This window comes from Olea europaea, chromosome 2 (genome assembly GCF_002742605.1).
Source record: "Olea europaea var. sylvestris chromosome 2, O_europaea_v1, whole genome shotgun sequence".
NCBI lineage: Eukaryota > Viridiplantae > Streptophyta > Magnoliopsida > Lamiales > Oleaceae > Olea > Olea europaea.
The window spans coordinates 23,151,518-23,166,236 of NC_036238.1; positions in this window are offsets into that span (position 1 = coordinate 23,151,518).

Consider the following 14,719-nt stretch of genomic DNA (forward strand, 5'->3'; position numbering starts at 1 on the left):
CGAGGTTATTGACATCTATAATGCACCGGAGCAATGAAGATAAGTAGATAACGGATGACACCTTCTTAACATGAATGGGCAGTTTTCCTGAGTTGAAGTTAGACATTGAGGTCGGTAATATAATTCTTATTGCCACTTAAGATTCTTGTTATAGGATTAGACAAAATTTTAGTCCTAGTTGTTGAAAACATAGGATAGGTTACAAAAATAAATAAATTGGCAAAGAAATCTTAAGACCAAAACACATATTAAACTATATCCTCTTGTGGAAAGACAGGCACGTAAAGAACTGATGGGAATGGAAAGTTTAACACGACCCAGATATCCGCAAATGTTTGCATTTGGCATATTTCAACAAACCTTGCACAGCCACCACTATATATTCTAGTATAATAGACATTGATGCTCCATGAAAGAAACAATCAAAATTATATTTATTCGCAATTCACATAGAACTGTTAAAGGTTCAATGATGCAACAATCTTGTCCCTAAATATAGAGTTGGCTACATGAATAATTGTTTGTGATCAGCCTAAATTTTCATCACCGGTCCCAATCTCAGGTAAATGATGAGGGTCGTAGTAGGTTGACATGTTGGTTAATGGATTTAATTATCACAATAGGAAATAAAATGATCTTAGTAACATTGAGATCATTGGATTATAAAAATCCTCATACGTAGAAAGGGGAGATGATAACCTTTTGAAAGAGCTTTTAATGGTCTAGCCAATTGCTTCCTCCCTTAGATCTTCTCTACTGTTCTCCACTAGGCATATTTCCTTTTCAAGAAAGTGAAAAGTGGCTAACTCTAATTCTCATATAAAAATATGCCAATAAAGTGCATATTTATAATACCCTATTAGAGTTTGAAAATTGTACAAATCTTCTTGGACTTTATTGTAATAGACCAATTAAGTCACACACCTTTTATTGAAATCAAGAGAGGGACCTAACCGTACTCACATGACCCAAGCTACAATAGATGTTTCCAATTGGGTCAACTCTTGACCAATTGGGATACATCTATTGATCCCAATTTATTCTACCAAAAAATCGAGATTGCACTCTCGAGTTGAGTGATAGTTATAGAAGCAAATTATGATCCAATAACAATATCCTCTGATTATTGTTCCACAAGTCAACCCCCATTTAACCACCAATATGTTGAAACTAGCAAAATGACATTTTTGCCCTTCAACATGTATTAACCTCTAAGTACCATTTTCATACGGCAAACTCGTTATGATCAAATCACAATGTAAAGTCCAACGATCTCATCGTCGACCTACTGAGCTCAGATTCAATTTGTCTAGGAAAATACCTTATAGTGACGATCGTCTCATCTCAATGATTAATGGATTCCACTATCGTAAGTATATGATCTCTAATTGTTTCCGTCCGATTCCCAAAGCACCGAGATCAATCTTCTATTTAAGATTTCACTCATTGGTACCTCAAAGAATTTGAACTAGCAATCAAAGGTACATTACTCACTCAAGATTTAGATGACCTGTTTGATAATCAAATAGAGTCTCATTTCGAACGGTTACAAATGAGTTATCTACGCGGTCTCGTTCAATGTGCAACGAAATACATTATTGTTCCTATTTCAAGATCTAGACAAATCTTAATAAGAACAATACAATCTCATCAACATAAAGCGTCCAACTTTATGTACCGATTGTGAACGATATAATTTTGATCACATCACGAATTGTATCTTATTATACCTGATCCATCGAGTATACGATTTGTGACATCCTATATGATCATAGAACCTTAGATAATCACTTCAAATTGTAACACGCAAATAAACGAACATCAATTCATAATGTGATCTTACAGAACACTACTTGAAAAATGGGCATCAAGCTAACAATCTCCCACTTGCCCTTCTTAGAGTATGTGTGATATATAAAGAATACCCATCCCCTTAAGATGTCCATCAAAAGCCTTAGCTAGTAAGGTCTTAGTGAACAGATCCGCAAGATTATCTATTGATGCAATCTTACTAACTGTCACGTCTCCTTGATGAACAATCTCTCCAACAAGGTGATATTTTCTCTCAATGTGCTTGCCACCCTCATGACTCCTGGGTTTTTTAGCATTGGCAACCGCTCCACTATTATCGCAATAAAGCGTTATGGGCCCCATTGCAGAAAGTACCACGTCAAGGTCCAAAAGAAACTTCTTAAACTATACAGCTTCTTTAGCAGCTTCACAAGCCGCCACGTATTCTGCCTCCATAGTAGAATCAGCAATACAAGATTACTTGATACTCCTCCATACCACAGCTCCACCTCCCAGTATAAATACTGATCCCGATGTAGACTTCCTAGAGTTACGATTGGATTGAAAATCGGAATCAGTAGATCCAATAGGATTCAGATCATGTTCTGAATAGACAAGCACATAATCTCTCGTTCTCCAAATATACTTGAGTATATGCTTCACCGCTACCCAATGTTCTGGTCCTGGATTAGACTGATAACGACTAACAATACTCACGGCATAACATTTATCATGTATAGTGCAAAGCATAGCATACATGAGACTTCCCACAGCCGAAGCATAAGAAACCTTTCTTATGTAATCTATCTCCGTTGCATTCTTGGGACAATGCTCTTTGGATAGATGAATTCCATGTCTAAAAGGAAGCTGTCCCTTTTTGGAATTTTGCATTGTAAATCTGGAGAATATTTTATCGATATATGAAGTTTGGGATAATGCAATCCTTCTGTTTTTCCTATCTCGTAAGATACAGATTCCCAAAACATAACTAGCTTTTCCCAAGTCCTTCATATCAAACTGCTGTGACAACCATTTCTTTACAGATAACAATGTCCCTACATCATTTTCAATGAGTAGAATGTCATCTACATAAAAAATCAGAAAAACTAATTTCTTCCCTTGTATTCGCTTGTACACACAAGGTTCATCCAAATTTTGCTCAAAATCATAGGTCTTGATGGTTTGATCAAATCTTACATTCCAAAATTTGGACGTTTGCTTGAGTTCATAAATGAACCTCTGTAACTTGAAAACTTTCCTTTCATAGCCTTATTTCACAAATCCTTCAGATTGTATCATGTAAATGGTCTCCTCAAGACGTCCATTCAAAAATGTTGTCTTGACATCCATTTGTCAAACCTTATAATCATAATGAGTGGCAATGGATAAAAGGACTCGAATAAATTTAAGCATGACAACCGGTGAAAAGGTTTCTTCATAGTCGATGCTTTCTCTTTAGATAAAACCCTTGGCCACTAGCCTTGCTTTGAAGGTTTCAACCTTCCTATCTATAACTTTTTTCCTTTTATAGACCCACTTGTACCCTATAGGCTTTACCCCATTAGATGCATCTACAAGATCTCAAACCTTGTTGGAATACATAGATTCCATTTCTGAGTTCATAGCAGACTTCCATGATTCAAAGTCTACATCCTCCATTGCTTCCTTAAATAAAGTATGATCTTCTTCTTGCTCAGTAAAGATCGCCTGATAGGACTCTCCATATAGCAAATACCTAGAAGGTGGTCTTACAACCCTCCCACTACGAGTAATGGTTGAAGGTGCCTAATTGTCCAATCTAACCAAAGGTCCTTCCTCTCCTCCCACTACTTGATCCTGTCATTGGTTAGGACCAAGATCCTCATTATCCCTATTTAAGGGGACATGTGAAGGTTCAACAATGGGTGCCTCTTTCTCTACTACCTCTGGTTTTGTTTGCCTATGAAGCCCTGTGGGCATCACTTGCTCGCTTGCTTCATCAGCAACCATTGATTCAGTAGGAGGTTCCAAGTCATCACTATTAGATTCTATGCGGAAACCTGGAACTGAGTTGTTTGAACAATGTTCTAACATCTCTTCCAATAGAATCTTAGTAGTAGACTTGTGTTTTTCTATATACTAATCCTCTAAGAAGGTTACATTTATGCTAACAAATACCTTCTTATCAAGAGGATTATAGAAGTAGTAACCTCTCCTTTCTTTTGGATATCTTACAAAGAAACAAACATCTGGTCTTGATTCCATCTTATCCGTCTTTCCTTTTAGCACATCTGCTAGACATCCCCATATCCGAATGTGGTGTAAATTGGGCTTGTGCCCATTCTACAATTCAAGAGGTGTCTTGAGAACTGACTTAGATGGTACCAAATTCAAGATATAACTGGCTGTTTGTAGTGCATATCCCCAAAAAGATATAGGCAATAAGGAATAACTCATCATTGATCTTACCATATCTAAAAGAGTTCGATTGCTTCTTTCCGAGACACCATTCTGTTGGGGAGTTTTTGGTGCACTCAATTGGGATAATATCCCATTATTCGATAAATAGACCATAAACTTTTGGGATAGATACTCGCCACCTCGATCGAATCGAAGGGCCTTGATACTCTTACCTAACTGTTTCTCAACTTCCATTCGAAACTCCTTGAATTTCTCCAAAGCTTCGGATTTGTGAGACATAAGGTATATGTATCCAAATCTAGAGTAATCATTTGTGAAGGTGATGAAATACTCGTATCCTTCTCTAGCCCGAGTACTAATAGGTCCACAAACATCGGAATGTACTAATTCCAAAACCTCTTTAGCTCTTAGTCCATTAGCTTTAAAGGGCATCTTGATCATTTTTCCTTCTATACAAGCTTCACAAGTTGGTATAGATTCCACCTCTAACTCATTTAAAGGGCCATCCTTTACCAATCTTTGAATCCCATTTAGATTGATATGACCTAATCTAAGATGTCATAAGATAGTTTCATTAGTACTAGACGACCTCTTTCTTTTCTTAGCAGTAGTATTATATATAGAGTCAATCATAGGACTTAAGACATAAAGACTATTAACCATATGACCCGAACATATAATAGAATTATTCAACTTAATAACCACCGTGAAAAGGGTAAAAAGTACCAAATAACCAACATGATATAAAAGTACAACGGAAACCAAGTTCCGTGTAAGTTCAGGAACATAATAACAGTCATCTAATATCAAATGCCTACAATTCTCAAAATATAAAGTAAAAGTGCCAACAGCTTTGGTAGATACCACTACTCCTGTGCCAACCCTAAGAATGTACTCCCATTCACTGAGATGCTTGATTTCCTAGAACCCCTGCAAAGAATTGCAAACATGATTAGAGGCTCCACAATCTACAATCCAAGTATTAGTAGAATCAACCACTAAGCATGACTCAATGAATATGACATTATTGCCTTTACCTTGCTTCCCCTTAGCTAGGTAATCCGAGCAATTCCTCTTCCAATAACCTTTTTGTCCACAAATAAAACACTTTTCCTTTGGTTTCACATCGACAGTAGTTTTCTTTCCCTTTGACTTGCTATATGGCTTTTTGTTTGGCCTTTTTCTCTTATTTCCTCTTTTGCCATCAGAAAGCTTAGGATGAGAGGGTCCAGCTGTAACAATCAAAGCATTTCCACTTCTGGCCTTTAGAATAGTTTCAGTATTTTGGAGCTCTTTCATTAATTCTGTCAGAGACATGTCTATCTTGTGTAGATTATAATCAACTATAAATTGTATAAACATCTCAGGAAGAGTCTCAAGGACCATGTCAATCTGCGTCTCAGAATCAATATCAGCTCCTAAAACCTCTGCAGCATTGAAGTGACCAATCATGGTTAACGTATGGTCCCTTACAAATGTGACAAGTTTCATGTGCGTGTTCATAATTGCCCTAATGAAGGCTTGCCTAGCTTATCAGCTTTGATATCTAAACATCTCTTGAAGACTTTTCATTATGTCAAAAGCAATTTTTATATTCTGATGTTTCTGTTGTAATACATTTGACATGAATGCCAAAATATAACAACGGGCCATCTCATCAGAATGACACCACTTTTCATATGCAGCCTTTTGAGATTCTGTAGTCATCTTTAGGGGTTTCAGAACAATCTTCATCTAGCACAAATTTATGTTTTTCAGCGGTAAGAACAATATTAAGATTCCTTTTCCAATCAACGTAGTTTTTTCCCACAAGTTAATTTTTGTTAAGTATCACTGATAATGGATTAAGCGACATTTCTCTGTAAAATTAACGATTCACGTATTAATAAATTGAGCAATAATCTTTATATAATGCATGTATATGAATATGCAAATATAGACTCAAAACTATATTTGTAATAAAAAACTTTAAACCCTTACAATTTTGCACCGTTGAATTTTCACTTAATTAGTCCGCCAAATATAAACAATTATAATGACACTAATTATATAAAATATTTTTCAACCACTTCTAATTAATTTAGAGTGATAAAAAATATATTTAAATGTAAATGCATATGATTTTAGTGCAATGGGTGGTGTTTCATTTAATCTACATGACATGCGATAATAATTAAATATTCATCTATCCATAAAGCGGTAAAAACTATAATTAAATGAATAATAATCACTAATGGCCATCCTAAAAATTTAAATTACAACATCGATAAAAAAAATTACATTGGGCCACATTCCGGCCCAATTCTTCAATCTCCTTTGTAGTCCACCTCATGTAACATGAAAATATGGTTAATTTAATTTTTAGGCACAAATCTTGAAACCAACAAGGTCATTATCCAACAGCATTGACCTAAGTATCAAAGAGAGGCTCAAAAAATTCAAATTACCTTAATTTTCAAACCCAAGCAAGAAACACACACTTCTACCAAAACACACACTACTTCAGTGGTGGCACCTCCACCGACGACCCCAAAAGAGGCCGGCAGCGGCAGCCCGCTCCTACTGCTACTGGTTCCAGCAGCAGCAGCTGCCCCATGAGGCAGCCATGGCTGCTGTCGCCATCCAGTTGAGGTGCTTCTTAGTTTTTCTTGCATTTTGTTATCCTTTTTTCTCTTTACATTTCTTCAACCAAAACAGCAACAAGAACATGTTTCTTCCACCAAAATACAAGTGTAGAAATGAAGATAAAAAAAAATACAAAAAAGCCTAGTGCCTTATGGCTTACAATATTTCTAGAGAAAAACAACAATAATCAATTAATTACAATAGGAAGTAAAAAAAAATTCTAAGGCCAAAAGTGATTACAAATATACCAACAATAACTTTAAACATATTTAAAGCATAAACATGTCAAAATCAAATATCCTATCACCACTCAACTAAAATGCATATTACACTAAGATTTAAAAATTTTAATCCTACTCAAGGCTTACAATAACTTTGACTCTAATACTATTTGTTGGTTAATAGATTTAATCATCACAATAGGAAATAAATTTTTTTTTTGAAGATTAAAACCATATGAATAAAAGGATTTTAGTAACATTGAGATCATTGGATTATAAAAATCCTCACACGTAGAAAGGGGAGATGATAACCTTTTGAATGAGCTTTTAATGGCCTAACCAATTGCTTCCTCCCTTAAATCTTCTCCATTGTTCTCCACTAGGTGTATTTCCTTTTCAAGAAAGTGAAAAGAGGCTAACCCTAATTCTCATATGAAAATATGCTAATAGAGTGCATATTTATAATGCCCTAATAGGCTTTGAAAATTGCACAAATTTTCTTGATCTTTATTGTAGTAGACCAATTAAGTCACACACCTTTTATTGGAGCCAAGAAAGAGACCTAACTGACTCACATGACCCAAACTACAATAGATGTTTCCAATTGGGTCAACTCTTGACCAATTGAGATACATCTATTAATTCCGATTTATTCTACCAAAAAATCGAGATTGCACTCTTGAGTTGAGCGATAGTTATAGAAGCAAATTATGATCCAATAACAATATCCTCTGATTATTGTTCCACAAGTCAACCACCATTTGACCGCCAATATGTTGAAACTAGCAAAATGACCTTTTTGCCCTTCAACATGTATTAACCTCTAAGTACCATTTTCATACGGCAAATTCATTGTGATCAAATCACAATGTAAAGCCCAACGATCTCATCGTCGACCTACTGAGATACCTTAGAGTGATAATCGTCTCATCTCAATGATTAATGAATTCCACTATTGTAAGTATATGATCTCTAATTGTTTCGGCCAAATTCCCAAAGTATCGAGATCAATCTTCTATTTAAAACTTCACTCATTGGTACCTCAAAGAACTTGAACTAGCAATCAAAGGTACATTACTCACTCAGGATTTAGGTGACTTGTTTGATAATCAAGTAGAATCTCATTTCGAACGATCACAAATGAGTCATCTACGCGGTCCCGTTCAATGTGCATCAAAACACATTATTGTTCATATTTCAAGATCTAAACAAATTCTAATAAGAACAATACAATCTTATCAACATAAAGCGTCCAACTTTACGTACCGATTGTGAACGACATAATTTTGATCACATCACGAATTGTGTCTTACTATACCCCACCCATTGAGTATACGATTTGTGACATCCTATATTAGGGGTGTAAGCGATCCGATTTTACCGATTTTTGACAAATTTTCAAACAAAACCGTTTAAACTGGTTTGAGAAAAACTTAAACCTAAACCAAACCATTTTGAACGGTTTGAAAAAAACTCAAACCTGAACTTAACGGTTTGGTCCGGTTTAAAACCGCCAATTTCGTCTTATATTTTTTTGTCAGTCTACTTTTATGACATTAATTTATTGAATTCAATATATGTTTATATCTTACTAACAATAAATCTAAAACAATCTAAGCCCTTGTTTCAACCAAATTTTTGGGATAAAAAAATGAAAATTTGAACCATTATCACACAAGTCCAATCGCATTTGTTGACCTATTGTTTCGTGCGTGGGACCCAACTTCCTTTCCAATGGTCAATTTTCTCATTATGATAATATGAAAAATATAGCTCGAACAAAGGCTAAATATATCTCCTATAACTTTAAATATCTACTAAATCAAAATGAAATCACAATAAATTAAAACTTAGTGTTTTTTCCTCACATTTTTTAGGCTAATGATGTTATGATAATGTTACAATACAAATCTACTAAACGAGATATAAGGCAAAAAAAAATCAATCCAACAAGACCTCGTGAACATCATATTTGAAAAAAAGGTTATTGATTAGACAAAAAGAATAATCAACCACAATAATAAAACAGTTATTTATAATATCTAAACATAACAATTACACAAGCTTACGTTTGAATGTTGTTACGAAACGCATTTAATTTCAATTTCTTACCTCAATTTGCTCAAAAAAATTATTGATTTGAAATTTTATTTGTAGCAAATATTATCACCGAAGGTTTAGGATCTCCGTCTCTGATTTGGTGCAATGGACTATAATTCAACTTCGAAGAGGCGTAAAAAATCGAAGAAGAAGTTTGTGTGGTGCTGGTGGCTCAAAACTGTGTCGGGTGTCGGCTAGAGTTCATTTGAATTCTGAAGAAGAAAATGACTTTTGATAGATTATGTTAGTTTTGAGATTATTAGATATAAATTAGGATTATTAGGTAATAATAATAAATATGTATTAGAAAATTAGAAATGGATAAAAATACTCACAAATGACAAAATTATTGAATTTTACATATTTGGATGAATTTTCAAAAAATATCATTTTTTCATTTTTTTCATTTTTATATATTTTTTGTCGGTCCGGTTTGGTTTTAAACCACAATTAAAATTCTCAAACCTAAACCAAACCATTTTGACTGGTTTGATTTGGTTCAAAACCATTTCGTTAATTGGGTCCACGTGGCACCAAACCGACAATTTCTAAAATGCGGTTTCAGTTCGGTTTTGCGATTTTTGCTTACAGCCCTATCCTTCATGATCATGGAACCTTAGATAATCACTTCAAATTGTAACACGCAAATAAACGAACGTCAATTCGTAATGTAATTTTATAGAACACTACTCGAAAAATGAGCATCAAGCTAACATGACAACATACGACATTAATCCCAAGACACATTTAGAATAATGATGCAAAATACAGTAAAATTACATTCTTCAATTCTTGACAATCAATGACATCAAAAGAAAACATCCCTTTCAACAATAAGACTCTAATTACAGCAATACCTTGTTTAGATTTATGGATGGATTCATTAAACCGACAGTCCCGTCACCTCAATCAATATTGATAATTTTGGTGTTCTTGGTGGATTTACAATAGCAAGGAAGATATTAATTGCAAGATACAAATCCAAATTCCATGTAGACCCACTTTTGAAATTCACTAAACAAACACGAAATAATTATATTTCTAGTCTATAGCATTTGCATAGGAAAAACTATAATCAAAATAAACGATATCAATTTGAAAGAAATATTTCCCCACTTACTAGTGATTGATGTCGTAAGTGATGTAGCAATCGAATAACAGCCGCCCCGCCTTTCGAATCCTGATGTTTTGTACAAAAATTGAAACTTAAACTACTACCTGCTAAGAAAATTTTTTGTTACCTGTTTCAAATTAGTTAGAAGTGAACATGGTCCGATTTTATTCGATTATGAAGGGAACCAATCAATGAGAATCTCAGAAATGGAACTATTGATTCCATATCTGACTATAGAATCGAAGTGAAACCAAACCAACTGGTTCAATTAGGATCCGATTCTTTTTATTAAATATATTATAAAAATAAAGTATTAAATAAGGCAACAAACAAAATTACATTCCAAAGCTTAAGATATATAAATAAGGGGGATAAAAAAATGACAAATTATTAAACACAATATAAAATGTAAAATCTAGATCAAAAATTAATTTTTAAGAAAAATCATACAATAATATATATTAAAAATGTATTTATAATCTAATTATCTTCAAGAATCTTCAAGGAGAAGATTTTGATTCGGATTATCAACCACTATACTCTAAGTAGGGATAGAAGAGTAGGGATAGAAGCTAAGCAATGATGTAAATTGTAAAGGTCAATTATCTACCAATTTTGGGTGGTTCACATTCCAAATTCTATATCTATAAAGAATTTTGTCAGATGTTTCCTTTGTTAGTCTCGGATGGTAATGTATAAAAGTCTGGACATTACCTTTTCTACCAAATTTCCCAGTCCTTTCAAGTCCATCTAACGTGCAACCATACACATTAATTTCTAGAACAAATTCGCCAACCTAATATAAAATTAATTTCCAAATGTGATACAAGTTTGACCACTATACTTTAGTTGAAGGAGCTCTTGGACTCTGGCCAGTTTGGGGCACAATTCGCGGTTTATCTGATCTGCGTGAAGAGGGGTTGGATCGTAGACCTCTAGATTAGTCGCTGTAAAGTTGACACCTAAATATCAAAAAAATATATATGTATAGGGGTGGTGGGTGTTTGAAATCTTGTCAAAAAAAATCTCATGATTTTTCAACCTTTTAATATTTACTTTTGTCACTTGAATTTTTCTTCTATGTCTATTTATAAAGGGTGGTCGATGCTTGAAAGGGAATAAGAAGCTGGTCGGCAACGAGGAGACGCAACTACCTATGGGTGAACGTACGCTCCTGTCAATGTCAAGGCCTCAGGGTTGGATCCGTCTCCAACTGTTCACTTTACCACGATGCTTCGAAGAATACTTCCAACCGGGCACCACCCGATGGAAAGTACGTGTGGACACAAATCGTGTTGCTTGTTTAACGACTATCCAAATGTAATAAGAGTTGCTCACAAATGTCAATTTTGTCAGGCCGTTTGATCCCCTAAAGCAATTGCTGGACAGAGAGGCATGCTTGTGATGAAATTATGCACAATACACACGCTGCAACATTGTGCTTGCAATTGCTTTCTGTCGTGCCATTGGGATATCAAAACTACAAAATATCATCTAATTATATTCAATCAAACATCCAAAACTTAGATATCACTTTGCAAGAATTTCTGCCAATAACATTCTCGGACCTCCAGCACTTTACCCCAACTCCACCACATCCCACTCAACCCAATAGAATTGAAATCACGCTATATTTTCATGAGTTATACTACAAGTACATGGTTTATGCATAAGAAATTTTTCACAGACATAGGTGTCAAAACATCATTTAAAGATGGGAAAAAAATAAAACACAGACAGTTAGAATTTTTCTATTTCAAAATCCTGTATGAATTCTTTAAGTTTCCTTGTACTCAAGACATAACCCTATTTTCATTTTTGCAATTATAGGAGATAGGGACAAGTTTCCTTCGTCTCATGTCTTTAATCATCAATTTTTGCCTATTAATTATAATTATTTTCAGAACACATAGAATCGGATTGATTTATATATATATTTGTGCCATTTAGGTAACAGATTATTGAATTCGGATCTTGATCAAATTGCCAGACAAAGATCCTAAATTCATCCCCATTAATTTCATCGAATTCGAAAAAAAATTGGTTAACCCTAATCGAAGTCTCTCACTGTCTTACTCTTGAAAGTGACACTGGGGAATAATTTTCTTGTTTTCACACACTGTTTTGTCATAGTGCCACCAAACTGCGTCGTACGAGGCAAACATCAAAATCATACAATTTCCACAAAGTTTCCGGTCCTTCCCGCCACCCCGCTCTCCGCCGCCCCCGCCTCTCTCTCTCTCTCTCTCTCTCTCTCTCTCTCTATATATATATATATATGTGTGTGTGTGTGTGTGTATGTATTAGTTCTTGAATTCAATTTACTAGTTATGGTTTGTTGTTGATTGTACGGAAACCTAGGCTTCCTCCAACAAACAATGATGGAGGATTTGCCTTTATTGCTTCCATGTTCAATCTGGAGTGCTTCCAATTAATAAAGTCGAAAGTACTTTTTTTTCCCCTATGTCACCAGATCTAGGACCGGACTAAAAAAAATTTAAAGTTGGAAAAGTAAAATTTTCCCTTTTAAGTTTCGAAATGAGTAATGTTATGAAGTCTATTGCGAGTTACATTTTCAGTTTAGGTGACAATAGATGATAGATTAACTGAAAGGTAAAATTAAATGGCTTATTTAATTTCACTTATCATTTTATGTCGCATTAGCGCCACGTAGACTAGGGTTGCAACCCAATGGGACTAAACAGCGTTACTATTTTAAAATGGGCTTGGGGAATTGGGCTCGAGTCCGTAATTCCACCACTAGTTGATTAGATGCGCGTAAAAACTGATGTAAAATCAAAGAAGGCAAATGATAAAGTTCAGCTTTGATATTATATGAACAAATGATTTCGACGGTGAGAAAAATGAGCACTAGGCTATGGATTTGTATATAAATTAAAACTTTTTGAGTATAGACAAGAACGTAATTTAGTTGGACTATTTTCTTGGTCCATGGAACTCTACTGTCTGCATTAGATTTAGGGCCTTGGCCCAAACTTTGATCTATGACACAGAAGACCAAAATTGTTTTTGGCCCAAAAAAGCCAGTGAAGAAACCTTCTTCACAATTTTTGAAGTAAATTTCAGAAACAAAATAAGGAAAAAAATCCCAAATATCAAAACTTTTCAGTCCACGCAATACATGGTTCCTAAAGGGTCGAAGAAATAGATATTAGCTAAAGGTCTAAGTTTTAGATCAAAATGGTTAGATAATATAAGAATTAGACAAAAGATATAAGTTCAAGTCTCGTTGCTACTCATTTATTATAATTGTACATGTGTTATGCTCTTGATACGAAAAATAATTCCAACTAAACATTGAAGGGTGTGTTGAGGATGTAATTTAAATGAATATATATGACTCTTACTTAATAATTTGAACTTTTAAAAGAAACGATTAATGTTTTTCATCTCATATGACAAAAAATCCGAATAAAGATATGACAACATCCACTCTGTAACAATTATGAATGTTAGCTCAGGTACATCCTGTCTTGGCCCTTCTAATCTTTTCTAAGATTTTTTGGTCTATTTATTGACCGACCAACTTTTTCAATTGTATGGAGCCAATGTCGGGCCTAATTTCATGCCCATCTCTCATTCATTCGAGAAAGTTATGGATCAACTTTCATTGTCACTTCCTTTAATAATATAAGGTTTTTTATGTTCCAGGTGTTCATTTTCCTGTTATTAGTTTTGTTGATACCAAAATTTCTGGGACCCATTTGGAGTGCCTGAGTTCCCATTGACATGAGCACTGTGATTTCCAATTTCTCCTTGATCTCAAGGCGGATACTTCCAACTATTCACCTCGAGATCAAGGATCTTGATATCATCGCCAGCCCATGGATCTATTACACTTTGTCCTCGATGAAACCCAAAATACGGTTTCACCCTGAGGTTCACTGTCCTATTACGGCAAGGAGTCCCACTCCACCACGTTTTCTACGTTTTGATCCTAACTAGAGTTCTAAGGCCAGCAGAAGGTCAATCATATTTGGTTTACTTTTTTTATTGAGTGTATCAACACTTATAGGGTTAAACTTCTTTCTCTGACTAAATATCCCTATGCTTAATTCATTATTCAAGTACATTTTCATTATGGATCACTTTATAGCCTCAATCTTACTTTTCCTCAATTGCTTTTGACTTAAACGTTGAAAAGACTATCATAACAACTTCCATATCATTTTTTGCAGATTGCCTAAAAGGTTCTGTTCATGCTCATCCTTCATGTTTTCCCAACTCGAGATCGGGAAATTTCATGTACAGTTTTTTATAGTATCAAGTTTAATTATTTTCAAATTTGATGCATTAGAATTAATGTAAATTGAGAATAAGTCTTAATATGGTGCTATACTATTAATACCCGTGGATTTAGAACATGAGCGAAACAAGATTCGAACTTGATCTATACATTGTATGGACTTATTGGCTTAGGCACAAGACCTCGATCTTCTCTTAGATC